Source organism: Urocitellus parryii, chromosome 3 (assembly GCF_045843805.1).
Source record: "Urocitellus parryii isolate mUroPar1 chromosome 3, mUroPar1.hap1, whole genome shotgun sequence".
Classification (NCBI taxonomy): Eukaryota; Metazoa; Chordata; class Mammalia; order Rodentia; family Sciuridae; genus Urocitellus; species Urocitellus parryii.
The window spans coordinates 123,600,158-123,620,935 of record NC_135533.1 but is presented as its reverse complement, the minus strand read 5'-3'; the positions used below and the strand labels follow the sequence as shown (position 1 = coordinate 123,620,935).

The 20,778-nt window shown below is 52.4% G+C and overlaps 1 protein-coding gene across 1 annotated transcript in view; it reads right to left on the bottom strand.

The window, feature by feature from the left end:
* Tmem132d (transmembrane protein 132D) overlaps positions 1–20,778 on the bottom strand; it is a 497,735-nt gene that overhangs the window by 427,787 nt on the left and 49,170 nt on the right. The window lies entirely within an intron of this gene.

Below are 20,778 nucleotides of genomic sequence, written 5' to 3'. Positions count from 1 at the left end.
CCTCCTGTGACATGCCAACATCTTGACAGCCTCTTATGAAATATGAGTGTCATCAATTAGTGCCAAGAGCTTTCCAAATCCAACAGAAAACCTCAGACACAGCCTGACACAGCAGTGCCTGACTGATCCCAGAATCCAGGGAGGCTGAGGCAGGAGGATGGCAGGTTCCAGGGCAGCCCCAGCAACTCAGGGAGACCCGGCCTCTAAATAAAATGTAAAGGGCAGGGGATGTGGCTCAGTGGAAGAGTGCTGACTTGCTTGGCATTGGGACACCCTGGACTCAAAACCTAGCACGGGGAGGAAGGAAGGAATAAAGAGAGAGAGTAAAGAAAATTCTAGACACAGACTTATTTTTGATTTGATGCAAAAAAAAAAAAAAAAAAGAATGACAGGTTAAAAAATCACTGTATTATACAATTTTTAACAAAGATTAAAAACACAATCAGCCAAGAAGACACACCAACAAAAACCTTTTCTCTTTTCCTCCTACTCTTAAAAAGAAAATTCCCAGGAATTGCCATCGGAACTTCAAAAAGTTCTCCCGACCAGCTGCAAGCCAGCAAGCCAGCACGTCCCCAGCCACCTGAACGAGTCACTTCAAGCCTGACACTCAACACCCAGGGTGGCCTCTGCACTCAGTCCCACGGAGACGCGATGACCTGCAGCCCACATGGGGACAAGTGTCTGGGGAACCTGCCAGTGCTTGTTTCCAGCCACCGCTGGCTCCAGGAGGCTGATCAGAGCAGCTGGCCCACTGGGCCCGGGTCAGTGTGGCTGTCACACAGCTGGGCCCGAGATTTGGGAGCAGAAGATGCTCCAGGAAATGGCTCCCAAGTCACTGCTCCACCGAGTGGAATTGGTGACTATGAGACAGCTGCTCAACTCTGAGCTAGATACGAGCCACAGGGACCTGACGCCACCCATGGCTCCCATCCCCAGCCTTAGCCTCCATGTGCAACACAGTAGCTGCTGCAGCTCTGGACATCACATCCCAAACCCAGCCAGCTAGACAGACAGAACACCAAAGAAAGATATTGTCTTTTTAAGGACAGTTCTCTCACGTCCCCTTGCAGCGTCCAGTGGCTTCATCTAGCAACAGGAAATAGCAGGAAACACAGCCTGTGTTCCAGGTGGCCGGGTGCTCTGATTACACTGGGATCTTGTTTAAGGAAGGAGAAGAGATGTTGGCGGAGACGATCAGAGGCCTCTGCCTAGGAGGGGTCCCAGCGGCTGCAGTCCTAGCTCTGGTGCCTGCAGGCCCCAGACTGAAGGTCCTTACCAGTGGGGTTTACCTCCGTGGGCTCCAGGGATCCTCACCGCCACCCTCCATGGTGACAATCGGCCCTGCTTCGTCGGCCAGGAGTAGCCGGCCCAGGAGGCAGCCCAAGGTGGACACAAGTCACTCTCCCTGGGTGAGAGCTGCTGCCCCAGGGGCTCCCTCTCTGTCCTTCCTCTCCTCTGCCCCTCGTGTCCAGCCCCTGCCCAGGCCAGGGTCCACCCTGGACCTCCACAGCAGCCACTCTCCCCCGTAAGATACAGCTGGACTCGTCAAATAAAGACTCGGTCCTACTGTGCGCAGGGCACTGAGCAGGGACCTCTTGCCCTGGGCACTGGCCGTGTAGCAGAAAGGTCTCAAAGAGGAGCCCAGGGGCTTAACTGAGCTCACTGGTTGGTTATTTATTTGGCCCCCAGTGGTGACAATGCTGCAGTTAGGGCCCCTGCAGGCTCCAGGGTGGCTGAGTTGGTGGGAGGTCACAGCTGTGCTGCTCCCCCTGGTCTACGGCAGAGGGGTGCTGCTGACACGCTCCCGGGTGGGAGCTGATTAACGAGGCACTCAGCATCCCAGCAGCCCCCATCCGGGTGCTCACAGAGAGCACCATCCAGCAGCCCCCACAAGCACCACGGCCACTCGTCCTGGCAAGCAGAGGCAGCTTGAGCTCCGTGGGCCCCAGGAACATCCTGGGGTGCAAGTGAATGACAAGCAGATTTGGGAGAGATTTGGATGACAGTTGGCTTTGGGCAGATTTCTGGAAGTATTAGTTGAGGTACCAAAAAACAAGTGACTCTAATCTACTTCAAAACATCATGTCTTATCCAAAAAAACACATAAAATTTTGTCAATTAAAGATCGTTTTGAAAAGCGTGGGCTAATATGGCAGCTCTGAAACTCTCAACGTGTGCCTTCCAACTCTGGACCCAAAGTGGCTGCTTCAGTCCCCACCATCACATCTATAATGTCAGCCAGTGGAAAGTGAACTTCTGGGAGCACACGCTTAGTTACTGTATAGGAAAGGCCTGGGAGCTATGTACATGGTTTCTCCTCTCACATCGGGTCAGGTAGGCAAGAGCTCACTTACTTGTCCTCACTGAAATGCGACAGGGCCTGCGACCAACTGCCCAGTGGGAACTCAAGAGTTATCTTATTGAAGAGGGAAAGTAAGAAAGGACCCTAGGGAGGAGGTGCAGTCACACCCACATGGGGAAGGGGTTCTTCCTGCGTCTTCACCAACACCCTGGGAAAGCTCCCGCTCTTTCTGAGCACAGCCTTGTATGAAACGCTCTGGCCACGTGACCCCGAGGAGAGGAATTCGAGGACCTGCAGCCTCGGCTCCCACCCCTGGCTCCCATAGGAAACCTGCCTCTCCCTCAAGCCTCTCCCCCTGCCTCTCCCCCCTGCCTCTCCCTCAGGCCTCTCCCCCAGGCCTCTGCAGCTTCTCCCAGACATATTCCTTGTCCTTCCTGAACCTCTGCAGAAATGGTATGTGGAGGGATCGTGCCTGGCTCAGGGGACCTGTGGCAGGTAAATGGCATGGTGTCTGCAAAGGTCCTAAGACCCACCAGCCTGGTGCCCGTGTCCTGCAGGAAGAGTGAGGCCAGGGGAAGCCACGTGCTCCTCAGGAGACCCCGCCGCCTCTGTGCAGATCTAATTCCCTAGCCTCACCTCACAGCGGGGAGGCCGAGCGTGGAGTCCTGGCCTCTCTTCACCCTCCTCTCCCTCCCTTGCACGGGCTGTCCACCCACCGTGGGTTCAGTTCACATTCGCGATGGCGCTCTCGCGATCTTTCCAGAGCCAGGTTCCTCTGGAGTGTCTGTGATTTTGCAGCAGATGCAGCAGGTGGGGCGATCTTGGTTAGTACTGCCCTGATGCAGGTCAGGTTCGAGTTCAAACCAGGTTCCCCTGCTTCAAGTCAGCACTTGGAAGTCCATGAAGATGGTCTGATCTCCACTCAGGTCACAGGTGAGTGACCGCGGCAGGAAAGCTCTCATGTTCAGAGCCACAGATGACCCATGACAGGGTGCGAACACATCTTAACTCTGCAGAGAAGCTCGCTGTTAATAAACCGCCTTCCTACAATCACCCCACGCGCTCTTGGCACCGCCCTGTCGAGGGACGGGTGAGGAATGACCTCTGCCTCACAGGATTTCTGTGCCAGCAGAGACATGTACGGGGTTTACTCCTTCTCATCGCAGGGATGTGGTGTCTAGAGGAAGCCTGGAGACACGGCAGCTGGGAGAGGAGGTCTTCTTAGGGCCTGGTCTGTTCCCCCGAGACCAGGGCCAGCAGTGTCCTCACTTTGAATTTTGTCTGGAGTCTGAATCCGTATTTGAGATGAATGGCACAGGAAGTCAGCAGGAGGCCCTGAGGCCACCCTGCCCACCTCAGGGCCACCAGCACCGTGGAGACGTCCCACTCACTCCTGAGGACTGCCACCTTGGGAGACCACCTTGTCCTGTGGTCGCCTCCGTCCACACCTGTGCTTGCTCTTCTGGAAGGTGGGGCCGGCTGCTGAGGCTCCAGGGAAGCCACCAGGCCCGCGGGACCCACTCTCCCGAGGTCACTTACCTAGGAACATTATGTGGGAACCCGATTTCAACAGAGAGAGAAAGGCCCAGGCTGTCCTACTCTGGGCCCCGTGGGGGCTGGTGGCTGGAAATCCCCCTTTTCTAAAACCTTCTTCCTCTCCTTAATTTTTGAATTATCTTTTTAAAAATCCATTTATTTTTCACTAATGGTTTCCGGAATTATTTATTCTCATAGGAATGGCCAGTAGAGGACAGTGGGTGCTTTCTTGGTCCCCTGGGGCTGAGGGAGTCCTCTCCAGCCTGTGCAGGCAGCGCTGCCCCTGACCCTGGGATGTCTCTCATCTTTGCTTTGTCCCTCGCCTTCCTTCTGAATGCACGCATTTAAAGCCAGTGAAGGTGAAGTGTGGGACTTGGTCCCCTCCTAGGTGCAGGGGACAATCTCCAGTAACTTGAAGGCCAGCCTTGGCCCTCTCTTCCCAGTGGGATTCTTGCCTGGCCTGGGCACTGGTAGCCGGTCACCAGTGCTCAGTTGTCACGCCACCTACCAGGGCCTTTCTCTGAGGGCTGGTCGGTAGCCTCCCTTCTAACCCTCAAGGTCGAGGACGAGGCGGAGGATGTTAAAACAAAGGCTGAAACTGGGCTGTGCACCTCCAGAGGCCACGGCTCTGTGTGAACCCTGTGGCTGGCCTGCTTTTGCTGCGGCCGACACCCCACAAGCTTCCTAGCCAAGAGCTTTCACGTTGAGATCCAATGTCTTAATTCCAAAGTCTCTTAATCTCTCACGCTGGATGACAGCCTTGTGTCCCTGCCCAGTGTCCACGGCCCACAGGACAGCCTTGGCTCAGGCACCCTGATTGACCTGCAGGGCTCTGGGTCTCCAGCTCAGTCTGGACTCCAGGGTGGCCCTGGGCATGGGTGTGGGGGGAGCTCTCAGGGTGGCCACCAGGTGGGGGCGGGAGCCACCCAGGCACGTCAGGAGGAGGGAGAGCACCTGGTGACGAGGACAGGAAGGGCTGCAGGTCTGTCTGCACTGGGCAAGCCGTGCATTCTCTCCTGTAGTCGTGACCTGTGGTCCCTGTGTGCTCCACCAACTCAGGAATAAAGCAAAGTCTCCCTTCCTTGGTTTTCCCCACAGACACCTCCAGCCGCATGCCGATCACTGCTCTCCACAGAGCTACAGGAGCCAGGAGACCCTGTCTGCCTGTCCCCTCCACCTATGGGTTCTGAGCTTCACCACTGATGGGTCAACTGCAGAGGCTGGCAGGAGCCGCAGGCCGGGCAGATGTGCCCTATTCTGTTACCAGGGTGAGCCTTCAGCCTGAGGCCATTCCTCCCCCTCACTCTAGGCCAGCACACGTCCTAATGCCCCTGGGATCTCACCTTGCTCTATAACATTAAAAAAAGTAAAGGGGAGTGGCGAAGTCCTCGCCATGTCATCTGAGTGTGAGGAGGAATCAGCAGGACAGGCCCTGGGTGGGCAGGCAGCGGGCTGGGCAGAAGGGTACATGGGACAACAGGGTTGAGGACGGACGGCACTGCAGGTGGCCAGGCCAACCTTCCCTCCCAGCCCAGGTGAATGTCAACCAAGCAAATGTCCCCACCTAGGATTTCTCCAGCTGCAAGGCCCTCCCCACTGCACAGCGGGCACCAGCAGGTCTCTGGATCTAGACCAGCTCAGCCAGGGACGAGGCCTGTGGCCTTAAGAACATCTTCTCTTCTCTGAGCCCCAGTGTCCCCCGTTAAACGGACAAGCTGTACCGAGATGGTCTCCAAAACCCCGTCGTCTAATCCGAGGGCCTGAAAGAGTGGCGTGTCCTTGTCCCAACGGACCAGAAAGTAGAAGGAACCACATTCGATTCCTTTCCCACAAAGTCCATCCCGTCCATTTCAACAAGGGCAGCTTCCCTCCAGAGAAGGAACCCACCAACTGCCCGAGGCACCTGGGGGACCCAAGGGTTTGTCTCTACTCCCTCCCGAGCCCTGGGCAGGCCACAGAGCCAGAGAGGAGGCAGAAGCCACCAAGGCATAGAGCACACATCTCTTTGGGAAGAGAACACACCGTGAGCAGGACAACTGGGTGTTCAGGGCACAGGGCAGCCTGTGCCCCGCAGAGAAAGGGGGTGTGGGGGACAGAGAGAACGACCCTGGCCACTCCAGAAAGACCAGCTCCGAACATCAGGATCCAGGGAGGGTGAGGCAAGAAGGAAGAGAGAAGGTGAGCATTGCTCAGGACAACCCGGACCCCACCAAGCTGCAGTGGGCAGCCCTGGTGGCAGCAGCCACCAGAGGGGACAGGGAGCCCACACACCTGAGATGGAGGGAGACCCGGGCCTCTGGATGGTGCAGCTCAGGATTCGGCAACAGGCGCTGCGAAGCCAGGCTGCTGGACATGGGTGTTTTCCCTCTCACTTTGTCCAGATGCCCTGCAGTGGGTCCTTCCTGAAGCCGCCCTATGGGGGGTCAGCTGCAGAATCCCCAGCTCAGCCCAGCCCTCCCTGTGAGCTGACTGATGCCCTTGAGCCTTCCCCAGTGTCGGAGCGGAGGTTGTGAGAGTGAAGGTTCTCTTCCACGCCTCCATCCCCAGGAGCCCAGAGGAATCGAGAGAGCAGGTCAAAGAGCCTCATGACCACCCTGCTGGTTTTCAAAGGAAATAACCATTATGATTCAGAAGAATGAAGATAACAGATACAGTCCCCAAACATGGTAGAAGGAAGCCACGGTGGACACGGATCAGAGACTGGACCCAAAATGCCTAAGCAAGATATCATTAAGCTCAGCAGGAAAAGTCTGCACTGTGGCATGGACTGGGTCACTCACCCATAGGACACCTGGGCACTGGGCCACATACCGTGCTGGGTGTCGATGTCCTCCAAGGGAAGACCCTCACAGGGCTCTGCCCCGCTAGAGCCAAAGCACCTTTGGAGAACTTGGTGTTGACACAAACAGCCAGGAGCCTGGCCTGGGAGGACAGGGCCAACGGTCTTCCAAGCAGATGGAGGCCAAGACAGGATCTTGACGCTCACAGGGAACAGAGAGAGAAGGCAGGGAGGTGGGGACATCACAAGGGTGCTGGAAAGACAGACATCAGAGAGGGAGATGGAGATGTGTTTGCAGAGAGCCCAGCAAGGGTTCTGCAGGGTCTAAGCTGCTGTGCACCAGGGCTTTGCTCAAGTCAGGGACCTTCTGACTTCTATGTTTGAAAGATCTTCTTAGCCACAAATGGAGAGGACTGCAGGGGGCCAGCGTGCCTGCCCAGAGGCCAGCCGGGACCCTGCAGGAGGATGACGGCTGGGTGAGAGCGGGCATGGAGCCAGGACAGAGAGAAGCCCATGGCCTGCAGTGTGTGGAGAAGAATGATATCGGCCTCCACTTCTCACACGAGCCTTTATCCCTGGACACCAAGGTCCAGTCCTTCTAAATGTGCTGAGAAACAATATGGCCTTTCTGCCCAGGGCCATGCTGTGTGCAAACTCCCTGAGTCAGCACTGGACGCCTTCCTGTGCTGGCCACAGCACCCGGGTCATCACCCTCTTCGCACCCTCCACAGTAAGCAGGTGTCTGACCGGAAAGGTGTCAGAAGGGCTGTATCTGAACGGTGTTCAAGGATTTCCATCTACAAAACCCTGCATTTGCTTTCAACGGAAGGAAATTCTCAGGCCGGCAATTGTCACGGAGTCCAAAGTGGTAAGCTTCTGGATATTCCCCTTCTGACATCTGTATTCCGGTGACATCTCTATTCCAATCGCTACTGGAGGTGTTGTAAGTGGAATATGATGGCATACGTTTCTTTAATTTCAATGGCTGGCACGGCGGCTGCCCAGCAAGACATAGTCAAATTAGGAGTGTCTGGTCGGGAAGGCAGGGTGGAGGAGGGGGACCCGGGCAGCGCCCCATCTCATTAGAGTCACCCAAGCCTGCGTTTCCATAAGAGCTGCTTCAGGAACCAGGTCTGAAATGTATTGATCAAATGTAAAGTGAGAAGAGAACTCATGGAAATCCACCTGCAGTCTGAGAATAAGAGAGAGCTGGGCTTCAACAATCACGTGGTGCACTTAATCTATGCCTGTGAGGTCCAGAGTGCAAAATTACAGAATCTGTTTTATCTCCTTAAAAATTAAATATTGCTTCTAGAACAAAGTGGTGGGGAGAAAGGGAGCCATTCATTCTGACTCACTGTCAGGGAGCAGGCGGTAAGACATTTCAAATGGCTTACAGACTGCCGTCGCCGTGAACTCTGGCCACTTTAAAATACAAAAGAAACATATTTTAATTTAGAATTTTCCCCCTCCAACCACAAACACCCTACTCCGGGGAAGGAATGGACCGAATTAACCTCCACAGTCACCGATCGGTGCCTCCTCACACATTTCCTAGAACCAAGGTTATGATTTCTCAAAATCTAATTACCAAATGAATCTCTCAATTTCAGCCCAGCTCTGAGTTTCTTCGCCATCCATGACTGGAAAGTTGGCTCTAAAAAAATCAATTTGAAAAGCAAACATGCTAACGGCCAGCAGCAGTTAGATGATCCACAGACCCGACCCTCCGAAGCTGGTCAACACCCCCTGGCCACTGCTGAACAGGGGCAGGGGACAAAAGAGGCCATGGGGCCAGCCCCCTCCACAACGCCCTCCCCAGTGCATACCTGCCATCTTACAGTCACGGGGACCCCTGTGTTGACCTCTCAGGGTGCTGGTCAGACTCCAGAGCAAATGTTGGAACCACTCTGGGTGGACAGCAAGAGTGACTTCCCAAATCTTGCAAGGAAGTCTGCCTGACGCCTGCAAGTCCTGCCTTTACTGCCGTCATCCTCCTGCCCACTCCTGGCTGGCCTCCGGGAAGGCACACTGGCCCTCTGCAGTCCTCTCCATCTGTGGCTAAGAAGATCTTTCAAACATAGAAGTCAGAAGGTCCTTGACAAGATTCCCCAGACCGTTGTTCACCATCAATGGCCTCTGAGAGTCCTCCTCTCGTTAGCTTCCTGTGCTAGTGTTGATATCAGCTGACCATGAAGCCACCCCATGTGCTAGGATGTCCAGCAAGTGTCACCCTAGGTGATAGTTTTGCTTCTGACCAGGCTGTTTTAAATATACGGAAACAATTCTGTCTGTAAGCAAAAAGTATCAAGATTTTTAAAAGGTATTTTTTATTCACAGATATTTAAAATATAAATATATATATAAAATATATATTTTATATATATGTGTGTATATATATGTATGTGTATGTATGTGTGTGTGTGTGTGTATACATAAATACGTACCCAAAGATATTCTATCTCTTTCCACCAAACTCTTCGTTCTTGGGTCTATACTGCTATATTTCAATTTTTTATGGTGTATTTAAATAGCCTCCAGGGCAGGCACTTAGTGTTATTCTTACTTTAAATGTCTACCTTACTAAACTTATTCATTTATACTCCTAGATAAACTTTAGGGTCATTTTGTCAATTTACCCTTAAAGAAACACTGCTATGAGGATACGAAAGGTGAAATCATAGATTAACTTCAGAAACCTAAATGATGTTGTAGGGAGCCTTCCAATAGTTTGTAGTTTGTATGTGTTCTCTCTCTCTCTCTCCCTTTTTTTTGTTTTTGCTTTCTTTTATGTTTTATAGATTTGAGTTTTGTTCACCAGTTCCCTTCGATTTTGTGAATTTTTATTAGGTTACTGCTAGATTGTTAATGGTTTTGTTATTCATGAGTAGAATACTTTGTCCCATATTATCTGCAAAATTATTGTAGCTATTATTGGGAAAATTAACATGGACCATGGCATTTTCCTGCGAATGTTTGATGTTCTTATCTAGAAAGAGAATCTATCATCTCTAACGGTTTCCTCTTATGTAAATAAGAAAGAATGCATACACATATCCGCATCCCTGAAGATGTTTAAATAACTTTAAAATGTGCTACATGGGATAGACAGGCTAGTGGGAAGTGGCTTTGGATCCTCATTTGATTATCCTCTTTCAAGGTCTGAAAGAGAGGATACTGCATAGAGAACGGTGCTTGATCAGAGTAAATGCTTGAAGTAGTAAACAGAGGCAGCTCAAACAGGCAGGAAGAGTAAAGAGGATCAAGAGTTAAAGCAGCCAAGACAGAACGCATCCCTTGGCGACCGTCTCCTGAGCCCCTCGTACACCAGGCTCTGGGCTGGACGCCCTGGAGACCCTTGCTTCCCCGCATGGAGGCTGGGATATAAATCCGGACAGTGACCTTGGAATTGCCTTTGTTCATGAGACCTAGCAGGACCAGAGGGCACTGCAAGTCTGCAGTGGGGGGGTCACCTGCCCAGAGGAGCAAGGAGTGGCCTGCCTCCCTCATCTCAGGATAACTGGAACATGCTTTGGCCTGAGGCCAAAGGTTTTTATTTAAAATAATTGCCAAGTAAAAAGGGGGAAAGAGATGAGATGAATACACAGATTTCTGAATTCCCTTTCAGTCTGCACCAAAGACCGAACGCTGGACACCCCCTCAGCCTCCCTCAGCCCGCGCCAGCCGGCTCCCAAGGCACAGGCCCCTGTGCACACTCTGAGCCCTGTGCAGGCCCTGTTTCCACCCTGCTTCACAAGGGTCCATGAGCTTGTTCGGCCCAGCACGATGGCTCCCCAGCTGGCCTCTCTGGAGAGGTCACAGGCACGTGAGTCCTCCCACAGAGGCCCAGCTGCAGCAGCCCTGTCCAAGCCCCTCTGCTGAATGTGGAAGCACAGGGTTCTTTCTCAGCAACCACAGCCTGTGGCTCTCCTTCCACCTGGCCCAGCTGTGCTGGATTTTGCACTATTTCTGTGAAGGGGGGATTTGCCTGAGGATGGGGTCACCACACCTTTTCTTCTGCTGCCCCCTGTCCTCTGCCTGACAGTGAGTCCCCTGGAGTGATGGGGCTGGGCCAATTCTGACCGGCTTGGGCCAGGTGAAAAGGGCTCCATCTGATGGGGATCCAGGGGCCACTGATAAACAGCCCACAGCCCCTGCTCAGTGCTGCATTATCACTCCTTTTCGAGCAATCTCCACTCTGAGATAAGGCCAGCTGGTCCTCAGCACCACACGAGGTTCCACCTGAGGGCGCGGACTCAGACTGAACAATGAGCTCCCAAGCAGTACGAAGTCTTGGGAATTAGCATAAGAAAAACATAAAAAATGTAATTATTTTTGCTAACACAACTCCTCTGTCGGTCTTGGCTTCTTACTTAATGCCGCGTCATTACAAAATACAGGGCTCTATTTAGGAGACGGTGCCTTGGATTCTCAGCTGAAAGGAGCCAGGCGTGAGCCGAACGATTGCCCATCACAAAGGAAATTTAAATGGCACGGATATGGCAGGCCAGAGCTTAATCTCGCATGGACACCACTCCGCCTGCCCCTTCTGCCTCGCTAGCTGTGATCCCGATCCAGTCATGGCCATGGCAGGGTCCGCACAGTCCAGTCGGGTCTAGAAAGCAGACGCAGAATAAAAATGGGGACCCCAGGTTGCCATGGCACACTTTTTTTTTTTGACTTTTTACTAAAAAGATAACACTCTCAGGTCGGTTGAGAAACAGTCTTCCCCTCCAGGAAGCTGGGAGAGGGTGAGGCTGGGTACCAGTGTGTCAGGAATGCGCAGGGGTCACGAGAGTGACCTAAGGAGAGGCTGAAGATAGAGGCCCGCGAGAGACCCGTCTGCCTCTGTCCACCAAGAGTCAAATGTCTGAGAAGACACAGTGACCGGCTTCCCAAGGGCGTCCAAGGGCGTCCAAGGGTGTCCAGGCTTAGGGCGGCAACACCTGAAGCACAGGCTGATGGGGAGGGAAGGAAGGAGACCCTGGGCAGACCCCACGGAGGTGAGAAGCCCTTAACATGGAGCCAGAGGGGAGGAGGAGGAGGGGAGGAGCAGCAGCCAGGAGGCCACGGAGAACCTGGATAATGTGGGTAATAAAGGTGAGTTAACAGCTTTCTCTACACTTAAAACAAAAATACACAGCGGATAGACTCTTTCAGATGTCTAAATACATTCAGAAAAAATTGGCCACAGGAAATAGCAATAAATCCCTGAAGAAAAATTGGAATAGAATAAATTTTTGGACCATAATCTAGTAAAATAAGTTACTGAAAAATAGGAGAAAATCACAGTGTCAGTCTGATTGTTTAGAGACTGCTGGCCTCTCCAAGCACATGCTGGTCATGCCAGAAAGCAGACACTGCAGGCTGCTGGTGTGGCTTGGAGCAAGGGGGACACAGGGCCTCGGCAGAGGGCAGGGGCCTAGCTGGGAGGCTGCCTTCGGTCACCCTGCTCCTCAGGAAGCAGGGCCAGTTTTCTCTAGAGTCTGTGTCACAGTGAACCATGGCCACCAACACCAGTTCCTCTGCTTCTCAGACTCCGCTGACCTCCACTTAGCTCATCCAGAGAGTGGACGTGAGGCTCTGGGGAAATGCCAGAGGCTACTCATGTCTTTGAAGGAAACAAAAGAGAGTCCTTTAAAAAAAGACCAGTAATACACGGGCACTGTGGTGCACGCCTGTAGTCCCAGGGGCTCAGGAGGCTGAGGCGGGAGGATCGCAGGTTCAAAGCCAGCCTCAGCAATTTAATGAGGCCCTTAGCAACTCAGTGAGACCCTGCCTCTAATAAAATATTTTTAAAAAGGGTTGGGGATGTGGGTTAGTGTTTGAGCACCCCTGGGTATAAACCCTGATACGGAAAAAAAAAAAAAAAGACCTTCACCCTAATCTAGGAAATATCAGCAGAAAATGTAAGTGAGGCCGGTAAATAGATGTGAAACTTGTGCTGATAAAATTGAAAATCAGGAGGAAAGGGAAGCATCCAGGAAATAGAGTACATAAAAAATGGACTATAAAAAAGATACAATTACAAAATAGAAGAGCAAACATCTAGTAAACGATGAGATGGTCAGGTGGGTCCCTCAGGAAAGGCTTGCAGCTACCCAGCCCTGGAGGGCTCTGCTCAGCCTGGAACCTGCAGGACCTGGGGCAGATGCACCAGCCAGAGTGGGAGCACTGGGTGCTGGCTTCTCAGAAGGGTGGGAGCACTAGGCACTGGCTTCTCAGGAGGGAGCTGCCGGCCACGGGCACACGCTGCACCCAAGGGTGAGAGAAGGGCGGGAAGCCAGGGAAATGTGTCAGACCCTGGATTCCCACAAAGAAAAAGCGTCATTATTGGCAGACAAAATGGTTTTTGATATTTTTTTTAAATCTAAGACGCTCTACTAACAAATCTGAAATTGCATTTAAAATTAAAAAAAAGACAAAGATCACAAAATGTTGCCATTTCTTTCATTTGGATCGTCACTGAGTAAGCGATGGTGACATTGTTTTTGGTCACCTGTGTGTGACATTTACACAAGGGGCATGAGGGTGGGTTCCTGGGGTTCCATTCTTTGAGAACCTCTCCCTGCAGGCCCTGCTGGGCCTGCCCCCAGCACATGCAGCCAAAGCTGTCCCACACTCTGTGTGCAAAGTGACCTCAGAATCAAATAATAAAATCCAAATAATACAGTTTTGTGGTGTTTTGAGACGACGGTGTCATTCTGTGAATAAAGAGACACTAAAACATGTATCGATTTTTCATTCAACATGTTGAGAGATCGGAGAAACAAACCTATAATGAATGACCTTGAGCAATATCCAAATACCCACGTAAACAAAATCAAAATTATTCCTAAGGAAAAGTTAAGTCCCAAGCAATGAAAAAAAAAATCAGTACCGTAAAGAGGGAAAATAGAGATTGTTACTGGCCATCAAAGGCGCTGCTGTCTAGAAAACCCACCCAAACAACAGAAAACTGGGAAAGTGAGCCCTTTCAGCCAGGAAGCTGTCAACCCAAAACAGAATCAAGGACAACCAGTCACACAGGAGTCCATCTACAGTATTCAAAGAACACACAGAATCCGTGAATCGAGTCAGCGAGAAGTTCGTGTCACCTTTTAAAGCATGCCCATGCTCTGCCCTCACCTGGATACCCACCAAGGGCACCTCCAAACAGCCAGCTCTTGGGTGCATTGTTTCTCTTTTGCAGGGTGCAGAATTAGGACTCAGGAAATCCCTAACCTAACTCCAGAGACAGGAGATGGTGAGCACGGGGGACACGGTATCTGTGAATGTGCCTGTTATGGGGCGAAGCCCACCATGCTGAAGCCATGAGGTGGCTGATGAACTGCCCTGAGATGAGGGTGATCGTGCTGGCTCATCTGGGGGACCCAATGTCATCACAGGAGCCAAAGACGAAGCCACATAGATGGGAGATGTGATCCTAGGACCAGAACAAGGGCTTCTTGTAGCAGTGACCCCTGCTGACAGCCAGCCAGGCGGCCAGGACCCCAGTCCTACAACTCCAAGAAACTGGATTCCTCCAAAGGCCAGACAGAGCCTGGAAGCAGATTCTCTCCCGGGGCCTTGGGACAGGAGCCAGCCCAGCTAGATGCTTGGTTTGGCCCTGGAGACCCTGGGTGGAGATCCCGGCTGAGCACACCAACTCCCCACCAGCTGACGGGGAGGCAGAGGGCATCCCTGTCCCTCTGCTAGGCCGGTGGGCAGGGGTGCCACAGCAGCAGATGCCAGCACACTGGTACAGAGTCCCATACATAGCTGTCCACTCCCACAGGTCCACCCTAGAACCACATCACCGCCACAGACCTAAACCCAATTGCCCACAGCCTCAACAGGAAATCCACTCCCAACTGGTCCTCTCCCCACCTCCTGCTCCCCGTTCCCCATCAGTGGAACTGTCACTAAAGGAGATGCTGTAGGACCACACAGTTTCAGCACAAGGACTCCAGCCCCCAGCCCAAGCTCTCTGAGCTACATGAGGTCCTCTCTAGAAAGCTTTTCTGGGCTTCAGCTGGTCAGGATGCAGTGTCTTATGGTCATCTAAGAACTGACATAGCCATGGCCTGGTATTTTGCACCTTTAAAATCTCCATTCCCTGCTGGGCGTGGTGGTGCACACCTATAATCCCAGCAGCTCAGGAGGCTGAGGCAGGAGGATCTTGAGTTCAAAGCCAGCCTCAGAAACTTAGTCGGGCCCTAAGCAACTCAATGAGACCTCATCTCTACATAAAATAAGAAACAGAGCTGGGGATGTGGCTCAGTGGTCAAGTGTCCCTGAGTTCAATCCACGGTATCCCCCCCACACACACAAAAAAAGAATCCATTTCCATTTTTCTACAGTCATTCTCTGATCCTCTGCTTCCTCAAGGACCCTCCTGAAAGCTGTCTCTATCTCCTCATCCTTCTCCAGTTTCCCAATCCGCTCTGTCCACACCATGGCCCTGGCTGCCCTCGCCAGGATCACCCGCCATCTGTCTGCAGGCAGAGTGTCAGTGTCCCCTGTACGGACACACCTTCTCCCTGGGATCCCGGTGCCAGGAGCTCTGGGTTTCCCTTTAGCCCCCACCCTTTCCCTCTCAGGCTGCTGTCCATATCACATTCTGCAGGGCAACCAAGGCTGGTCCCTCCCACTTCCCCTCGCCCTGGGACAGCTCTCCCCCCCTTGGTCCTCAGTAGCACCTGCAGAAGCACCTTACCTCCTAGAGGCATGTCTCTGATGGGCAATTCCACCCACTTGAGTGTCACCCAAGGTACTCAGGCGACCAGAGCAAAGTTTGGCCTGTCCTGCTAGTCTGTGCCCTCGTCCACCTCATCCCGTTTCAGGACCTGGCACATCAGAGCTACGCTGGCTCAGAACAGAACCACTGGAGTCCCTCTTGATGTCCTTGGCCCACAGTCCCACTTCATCTGTCACTAGACCTTACACATTTATTTCACCTGCTAAATACCCCTCCAGCCGGCCCCACCAGGCAAATCCACAGGGAACACACTAGCCCAATTTTGTCAACCGTTGAGATAATATGTCACTGGTTCCTAAGTCCCCCCCTTACCTCTATCCAGTTCCTGCATCTATGGCCGCCAGTGTGAACTTGACAGAAGGCCTGAGTGGGATCGCCTCCCTTGTCTGTGTAGAGCCCTTTGCTGGCTGCCAATTTCCCTGTAGCAGCATCTAATGTTTCCCTGGGGACATTCTGAAGTTCCTGGCACAGGAGTCCCAGGCAACGTGCTGACATCTGCTAGCTTTTCCTCCACCCCTTGGCCAGACCCTCCCTACTGAGCAGCCTCCACTGCTGTGCCTCCTTCATCCCACAGACATGCTGAGCACCACCTCCACCCAGCAGTGCCAGGCTGTTCTCCTGCCACTCACTGCCACCTGCTCAACCCCCTGGCTGGGCATGGCTGTCACCTGCCTGGGGACCTCTCCAGACCATCCCATCCTAAGCCCCTTCACCACGTTATTCCCGACCAATTCGTCTTTCCACTTCCTTCAATTTGCCGTGACCTTTTCTCTAAATGTGCTTGTCACCCATCCCCCCACCCCAGCCAGTCCAAGACTCCTCAAGGCTGGAATCTGCTCCCAGACGTTTTAGGTGCTTGATGAATATTTGTTGTAAAAATATGTTAAGACGTACACAGGGAGGTTAACCACGGTACCGTAATTAACCTCGAGGGCATTTGTTAAATAAAGGTTAATGCGTACATGTGCTGGGTTAATACACAGCCATTCAGGGAATGATTTAGCTCTTACTTCTGCCAAAAAGAAAAAAGAGCCACCGACAATGCCACTGGGTGAGAGCAGCCTCCACAGCAAGGGGCATGAGGCTCTCCAGGCCCTGTGGGGAGGCTCCTCTGGGACCCCACCAGCCAGCCAGCCCCCAGTGCTCCTCAAAGATGCAGCACCTCATAGACACAACCCATTCTCCACCCACGGAGAACGGCCTGCATGCACAGGCCAGCCAGCCTGGCCCAGCCCACAGCTGCACAGCCAACCAGCCCTGCAGGCCCCTCAGCATCTCCAAAAGACCATGGGGTCAATATTCTCAGTGTGTTCACCACAGGCACATCTTTCAAATTAGATGCACATGCAATAGCGGCCAAGGAGTTGTATGTCTGTTCATAAGGTGTGCGCCCACCTGTCTGTAACAATTCAAAAGGAAGGCTTCCCCCCAGAGAGCTTTTACTTGGTCTTATCTCTCTGGGTGGTGGGGTTCTCAGTACTATTTATTTTCTGATTTTGAATTACCTGCATTGTTTCAATAGTCTTCCATGACATATTCTTAATTATTAGAAATTAAAGCTACTTTCCTTTGGAAAATAGGTGCAGAGATCACACCGTTGGTTGAACCTAGAACGTGTCAGGAGGGCTTAGCTACTGTCTAGTCCACACAGCCAAAGGAACAGCAGCTCACAGCAGATCCTCAGTGGCATGTGGCGTGTCTCTGCGTCTCCCTCCCGTCACCCAGGGGGGCGGACCCGCTCCCAAGGCGCCCTCCCCTGCCCGTCACTCCAAAAGAGAACCTTGCCAAGCAGGTACCTGGGCCCAGCTGTTTTTTAAAAAACTGCCCCAGTTTCATGTCAACACTGCAAAAATGTGTTTTCTAGGGCCATTTCTGTCTGTTTTGAGATGTAGAAAAACATGTCAGGATGTAAATATTTGTGCACATGCGACTACGACAAAAATTCTAGCGTTTGGTTATGATTTTCACTTATTACGATGTGGAAGTGTGTCTGTTATTCAGGTCCTAAATCTGGACGGGGTGGAAGGGGGAGAAGTACTGGCTCGGCTCCCGGTGGGGAGACTAAGCCTCCCACCCCTCAGGTGTGCCCCCTGCCCCTTGCGGGCTCAGGGGGCTACTCACTGCCAGGGACCTGTGTGCCTGTCCATCTTGCTTGTCCTGGAGAAAGTCTAAAGCTTAGCTAGAGGAAAACGGAAGTACAATAAATACACAAATAGGAGAGTCAAGTAAGAGACAAGCTGATTCTATCTTTGAGGCTATAAAGACAAGGTAAAGTTGGTGCAAACTACAGTCGAGGTGAAGAGCAGCAGGAGGTCTATTTCCCAGCCTCACAGCCTCCGGAGCAGGTGGCAGGTGGCAGATCACTGCCAACTCCCTGCCCCCAGAAGCTGATATCATTCTCCCGGAGACCCCGTCACAGCATTTGCTAAGAGGAACGCCGATGATGGATATTTCTAAAGTACTGACATAGTTCCACCAAAGACAAAAAATTCTGGAATATCATCCCAAACAGAAACATAAAGAGATGCCCTATTTTCCCAATCAAATGATGACTCAGCTCTTATCTCAGCCACCCAATTGTTCCAAGAATAGCACTTGGCTGACAGGAGCTGCTGAATAGCAGAGCTGATGTTCAGGAGAACAGAAATGATGACGGGGGCATTGTTTACGACTGCAGGGGAACCGCTAAGCCTGAAGGGGGTGGGGGGTGGGAGGGGTGCCTGGAAACGGAGCTCAAGTCCCTTCCTCTTCAATATGCACGTCAACGCTTCATAGCACCTTGGTGTTTCCATGTTTCAAGTATTTTTTGAAGACCTACTAAGCATCAGGCATGTGTTAGGTTTTCACGCACCTGTTCTCTGCATTTGGCAGCCTGGGGAGGTCAAGGTGGGTCTTAGCCGGGAGCACGGTGGCCCCTTACTCTCCACCTGTCTAGGCAGCCTCCAAGCCTGCTCATCCCATTCCCACTTTGAGACCCCCCAGGGGTAAATGTCATGAACACAGATTGGAGGGACCAAGGCACAGAGCACAGATGAGACGGTGTGTGACCAGATGTGCATCTTCTCCAACATGGTGGCTGCCTTCCGTGGGAAGGCTGTGTGCACGAGTGTGAGCCCTCAGTCGTGGAAACCACACTTAGGGCAGAACATGGAGGCATCTTTGTTCTGAAGGAGCCACTGAGACTTACACAAGAGCCCGTCTCCCTCTTCCTCTCCTGCCCAGTGACTGGTGGCCCCTGTCTCCTGGAGGAAGCCTTGGAAGAGAATGAAAACGGGTTCCCGCCATCAAACACAAGGACTCTGCCTTAGATACAAATCCCTTAAAGACAAGGACAGTCATTTCACACATTTTCACGTACCCCCACCCTCGCAGTGCCAAAACCGTCATTAGCTTGCCACATATGAAGAGAAAATGGATGAAAGGGGATCAAAAGAGCTGGGAGGAGGGCTGGGGCTGGTTTCATCTCTCCCTGACATTATAAAATAATTGGATAAATGAATATGTAAAAACACTAAGATCATGGCCAGTGAGTCAGAGCTGGTGGGGAGAATTCCAGCTCTTTGGATCCCACAAGGCCAGATCAGTCCTCGAGCCTTCTGTGCAGAGGCCCAAGTGACCCGCAGTGTTTCCTGGGGCACTTGTGGTCTTTCCTCCTGCCTGTGTAGGTGCTACTGGCTGTGTAGACAGAGGAGCACACCATCATATCTCCACTCAGGGAAGGGGTTTAGAAGAGCCCTGATTGTTACTAAAAGGTCTAACATGGTCTGCACCATACTGGGCACAGTACAAGGGAATCATGAGATAGTCAGCTGTCATTATTGCTGTTACCACCATGGCCACCCTCTGCATCGTAGGTACTGCTCCGGCCCATCTCCTCCTGTGGTTCTCTGCAGGCCACCGTGCTGGACGGGAAGAAGTCCCACCCACCGCATGCCCAGTGTGCTGGCAGTGCCTGGTGAAACTGGGGGGTGGGGTCCGAAGCCACCTTGGGTCCCGGGCCGCACCAGCTCCCCCACACTCTGTAGAACCTCCCCATGGCACGAAACCATCTTCCACAAGAAGCCCTGCTCCTTCTCGCTCCTCTCCCCCCTGGTCCTTTCCAAGCCAAAGCCCACTACTTTCCTCCCACCGGGCAGCTTTGCTCTGTCTCAGGAGGGTGGCCACAGCAGAGACCAGGCGCTGAATGCTCCCAGAGGAGTCTGAGCTTCTCCAAGATGGCTTTCCCTCTCCTGGAAATGCGGGCCAGCTGTGGGAAATCAGCGTCTCCACCCCAGAGGTCTCTGCGAAACCCTTTCCTCCATCATCCCATGTGCACCTCCCAGCAGCTCTATGGGACCAGCATGGGCCACCAATGGCTTTGTGCAGGCACAACCATGGGGTCAGTGAGGTAAGCAGAGCTCAGACACACACCTACAGTGGCAGTCAGCTTTTCATCTCTGTGACCAAAATACCTGACATGAGAAACCTGGGGAGAAAAGGCTTATTTGGGGCACACTGTCTCAGAGTCCCTTGCTCTGAGTCTGAAGTGAGGCAGACCATCATGGCGGAAGGGCGAGGCAGAGGCGGGTGGCTCTACTCCTGGCTGCCAGGGAGCAGAAACAGAGGGAGGAGCTGGGGCACAAGGCATCGTCCCAGGGGCTCACACCATGCCCCACTCTCTCCAGTCACTGCCTACAGTCTCCACCCAGAGCATCCATCCATCCATCTATCTACTAGATTAACCCACTGAGGACTTTACAGCCCTAATCGCTCCCTAAAAGCCCACCTAGGAATCTGACTGCATTGTGGATCATGAGCTTTGGGGGGAGACTTTTCTAGATCCGAACCCTAACACGTAGCATGGGTCTGCTCTGCAGCATTTCACCAGGCATTATAAATATCTCAAGCTCCGAGGTGGCCACAAGTTTCTAGAATGTCGTGTGCTTATTTAATGGCAGACAGACCAGAAACCCATTTATTTCAAAATACTCTCCTTAGGTTTCACGCCCAGTACCTTCAGTAGTACTCTGGGTGCTTCACCTGCAAAATATATGCCATGTCTCCACCATGAATGGGCTGATATTTGGAGTGTAAAGACACCATTAATATGCACACAAAACCTAGAGGAAGAGGCGAGATTGGATAAAGTACCCTTGAATTTTAATTAATAAGCTGAAAGGAGCTCCAGAAGGTTCAGGTCAAGCTCTGATAAATCTGGCAAGGATCAGAGACGATCCTGGCCTCGAGGTCTGGCCCTGGCCACCTCTCTCTCCTTCCTTCCGGGCTGTGCTCCTGCCCCACCCCCTCCTAAAGCTGTTTCAAGGATGGATTTGGAATTAACCACGTGGAAGGGGCCTTTCTGATTCTGATTTCTTGATTCCACAGTAAAAGCATCCCATGGTCAAAAATGCTTGAGAAATACCAAGTTCACAGAGGGGA